Source organism: Octopus bimaculoides, chromosome 5 (genome assembly GCF_001194135.2).
Source record: "Octopus bimaculoides isolate UCB-OBI-ISO-001 chromosome 5, ASM119413v2, whole genome shotgun sequence".
NCBI lineage: Eukaryota > Metazoa > Mollusca > Cephalopoda > Octopoda > Octopodidae > Octopus > Octopus bimaculoides.
Window position 1 is genome coordinate 2,479,425 of NC_068985.1, and position 4,877 is coordinate 2,484,301.

A 4,877-nucleotide genomic window follows, 5' to 3' on the forward strand; every position below is an offset into this window, starting at 1 on the left:
ATATATATGTATATATATGTGTGTGTGTGTGTATGTGTGTGTGTGTGTGTATAAAGATATATATATATATGGAGAGAGAGAGAGAGAGAGGCAGGAAGAGATTGATATAGACATATGAAATTATCGTTTTAACATCCACTTTCCAGTCAATATATGTGTATGCATGTGTGTGTGTGTAGAGAGAGAGAGAGGGGGAGGAGAGTAAGGGAGAGAGAGATACATAGATGCCTGCATTTATGAGCAGTATACAATTTATTAGTGTACAGGATGAAGTAAAAGACATTTGGTGACATTGTTCTCCCATTCACTATTATTGACACGAGCATCATCACATATCCACCACCACCGCCATCATTTCTACCAACCACTGATTTTGGCCTTAGAAATTTGGTGCAAGTGGCAGGGATTCTGGAATAATGAAATTCTTTCATCTTTTGCTTATTTCCAATGTAATTATCAGAAAACTGAATATTGTTTTGCAGAACCAATGACAACCAATGTCCAAATTACTGCTGAGATGTCTTGCTTGCTGCTCTTCGCACCAATTTACACATCAAGTATTTATTTTATAACTTACTCTCTCTCTCTCTCTCCCCATATGTGTGTGTATGTATGCACACACATATATTTATTTCTTTATCGCCCACAGGGGGCTAAACATAGAGGGGACAAACAAGAACAAAGGGGTTAAGTCAATTACATCGACCCCAGTGCATAACTGGTACTTATTTAATGAACCCCGAAAGGATGAAAGGCAAAGTTGACATTGGTGGAATTTGAACTCAGAACATAATGGCAGACGAAATACCACTAGGCATTTCACCCAACCTGCTAACGATTCTGCCAGCTCACAGCCCTATGCGCACACATATATTGCATGTATGTTTGTATACATATATACATCAAGAGAGATATATCCATGTATGTTGCTTCCCAACCACATGGTTCCAAGTTCACTCCCACTGCATGGCACCATGGGCAAATGTCTTCTACTGTCACCTCTGGCCATCCAAAGGTTTGCAAGTGGATTTGGAAGATGAAAACTGAAAGAAACTTGTCATATATATATGTATGCCACGGGCATATGGCATAGTGATTATTAGTGCAGGCTACTAACCCCAAGATTCTGAGTTCAATTCAAGGCAGTGACCTTAATAATAATAATAACATGAAAAAATACCTTAGGAATGAGAACCCAGGTTTGAAATTTCCCCAAGACACCTGATGAAGGCTGGAGGGTATATGAGCCGAAACGTTGTGTTAACAACAAACAAGATGAGGACAAATATCCGTCAAATGTAAATAATGTAGCAAGGATGCTGACAAGTAACTGATTTCAAAAAATGAGTTGGTGGAGCTTTATAAACAGCAACAAGAAGTGGCACAGTAACGTACAATGAAGACACTCCATCAACTAAATGCTGCAAGCTTGTGTGTATAATGGAGAAAGCAGAAGTTTCTTCTGAGATGTTTCTTAATGCTGAACATCATTTTGCTAAAATGATGTTTATCTCTTTTACAGGATTATCTGGGACAACAAGAGTAAAACCAAAAGAAGGCCTTGCTGCACATTGAAGGTTGACAATTTGATGACTGATTCTTTTGACTTCAGTTTCAACACTGTAATCCTCACATCTCCTCCAACCGCCACTTCTGCTCTATAAAGCATATTGATATCATCAACCAGGTAAGTTGTTTTTTTTAATATTTTTAATATTTCTCAACTTTTTTAATGAATCTCTTAATGTTTTTCTCCTGTTACATCATTTTCCAAATTATGTCACATGTTTTGGAACCAATTACAGACATCAATTGAAATATACCTGTAACTCCATAAACATAAATCAATTACAGATAAGTGCAAAATAACTAAAATCTGATATAATCAAAACTTAGGTTGTGTCAGAGCAATCCATATCTTTCTCATTCCGCTTATGCACCAAAGGTGGCCATTGAAGTTTGGACAATGTAAAAAAGCTCTGAGTGAATTTCTTTTAAGGTATTGATATCCTGTTAATGAATTGTTTGTCAGCAGAGTCTGTCGTTGAAATGTCTGAAAACTTCCTTCGTGAGCATCTCTCCTTTCAACACCCAACTTTACATCTACTTTATATCTTGCACCCCAACTGCTAACCCGCACGATTCCAAACCTTATGACATTGTTCTGAAGGGTCCTCATTTGGGGGTCAGTAAACGTCCACTGTTATTCACTCTTATTTGGGACCTCCTTTCTGTTTTTGTTCTTGACACTCTCTCCAACAATTTGTCCTCTTAATCCTCCATTTCTTTCTTCTTGTCACGTGACATGTTGTGATGCATCTAACTTCTATGGTGGTGGGACAGGCTGTCAAGTCAATAGCTGCTAAGACTGGGTACAAGGTGTCCTACTCTACCATCTCCAGAACTGTGACGGTGCTCTCTGATGAGTTGGGCCTGCTTTTGCTGGTCCCCACAGCCTTCTCTTCTATGCTTCTCCAGAGTAAATGCCCACAAAAGCTATAATAACTGAGATTCTCTCCGTCCATCATCTGCCTCTTCACGCTTTCTTAATTGAGTATACCACTGAGATGGATTCTGCATTATATAATGTTTTAATTAACTTTGTAGTACTCAGGGTCATAAAGACTTGTCTATCATGAATCCCCTTCCCAACCACATATCTCCTCTCCTTACCTCTGCTCTGCATTCATCATACATTGTGATATGAAGGTGATAACAAGCCAGGAATCACCTTTGTGGCTGATGCCCTTCACCGTCCACCACTTAAGTTTCTTTGATTCAACAACTGAAGCACAAATGTTTGTGTGACTATATATCTGCTTGCTTTTCATTGTGTTCTTGATGTAAAACAGCAGGTAAACAATCCTGTTGGTGTTACTGCTTTGGCTTGTGACTACTTCTCGCCACACATTAGACAGGTCCTCTTCCTGTTGTTAATTTTGAGGACAACTGAAATCTTCCATCACTTTATCATGAACAAATATATGGCCTTTTTTTTTTTTTTTTTTTTTTTTTTTTTTTTGCAATATTTTGTGGATATACTCCTCTGGCAGAGATGTTTTTCCTTGAGTTATATTGGGCCTTTTGGTTGCAAATGGCAAAACAGGCATAACTGCTGTTTTCAAAAATGGTTTATTTGTAATTTCAATAGGCATGTGTATACAAATGTAACACACACACATAACAGGAAAAAAAAAACAACTTTAAAATAGCACCAGAGACAAAACAAAACCCTATAAAAAAGCAAAAGTATTATTGTGTACTAACATAGGTCTATATCACAAAAACATACTGCTTCATACAACATGGAAGTACCCCCTAGGGATTCAAGACAAACTCACATAAAATGTTTGAAAATAACAATAGTGATTTTCTACTTTAGGTGGGGTAGCAAGTCAGTTTACATTGATCTCAGTACACAACTGGTACTTAATTTATCAACCCTGAAAGGATGAAAGGCAGTCTCAGTAGAATTTGAACTCCAAGCATAAAGCCAGAAGAATTGTTGCTAAACATTTCATCCAACACAGCAATGATTCTATCCATTTTCTGCATGTAATAATTGTTTCTAATTGAAGCAGAAGACGAGTATTGTGAGGGACACAGGTCCTGCACGGCAGAAGTGTTAGTGCCATTCCCCCTCATGAAGAGAATTGGCCTGCAAGGACCCTGTGCCAGTGCTACGTAGAAAGCACCCAGCACACTCTGCAAAGTGATTGGTGCTTTAGGAAAAGCATTCAGCTGTAGAAACCATGTCAGTAGAGACAAGCGGAGCCTGGTGCAGCCCTCTGGCATGCCAGCTCCTTTCAAACCATTCAACACATGCCAGCATGGAAAACTGACATTGAACGATGATGCTGATGCAAACCCCACCACCATCACCACCACCACCACCACTTCTGGTACTTAACTGGCTGATTTTGGAAGTTAGTTTGTTGTCTGTTCATCCACTCAGCATCTTGTGATATTTGCTAGTGATTCAAGAAATTCATCTGAAAAGCTTCCTTGGTATGACCTTAAAGTTCTGGTACCCTTGTTTGGGGCTTCCAGAGTATTGAGGAGTGTGCCTAGGTCTATTCTGACCTGGAGTGGTAACACCTATCAGCAACCTGGCTTTCAATTAAATTGCATGTAACTACCCAAGCCAGGGTACATTGAAATCATGGCATGCAGCAGGATGGATGTGAACTATTCTCATAGATGAACAATATAAGTGAATACCTTATATTGTTTTTGAAGACATGGAAAACAGCATGAAACATATTTCAGTATTATTCTGACCTCATCAGCAAAGCATAGACTTCACCATATATGTTAAAAGAATACTGAACAAATCACTAAATAAATTTACAACAGTGTAATAGTTTGATAACAGAAGTAGAATTGCTTAAAGAATAATTCCCTAGATATTGATTCTATTATTTATTGGGACAAGCAAGCAAAATCGAAATCGTGATGGCACCTGTGCCCAGCGTCGCCTTTCTGGCACTTGTGCCCGCAGCATGTGTATGGACCTTTGAGTGGGATCGTTGCCGGTGTCCCTGGACTGACTCATGTGCGGGCGACACATGAAATCTTTCGAGCGAGATCGTTGCCAGTGACACTGGACTGGCTCATGTGCGGGTGACACAAGAAATCTTTGGAGCGAGATCGTTGCCAGTGCCCCTGGACTGGCTCTTGTGCGGGTGACACAAGAAATCTTTGGAGCAAGATCGTTGCCAGTGCCCCTGGAGTAGCTCATGTGCCGGCGATACATGAAATCTTTCGAGCGAGATCGTTGCCAGTGCCCCTGGACTGGCTCTTGTGCGGGGCCGTCGTAGGATTTTCGAGCAAGATCGTTGCCGGTGCCCCTGGAGTAGCTCATGTGCCGGCGATAC

General features: G+C 40.0%; 1 long non-coding RNA gene across 2 annotated transcripts in view; it reads left to right on the forward strand.

Moving 5' to 3' along the window:
• The window catches only part of LOC128247884 (uncharacterized), a 201,781-nt gene that overhangs the window by 100,180 nt on the left and 96,724 nt on the right, over positions 1 to 4,877 (forward strand). For both annotated transcript variants that reach the window (XR_008264191.1, XR_008264190.1), the window contains exon 3: positions 1,523 to 1,687. This is a non-coding gene — a long non-coding RNA (uncharacterized LOC128247884). The remainder of the gene's footprint in view (positions 1 to 1,522; positions 1,688 to 4,877) is intronic.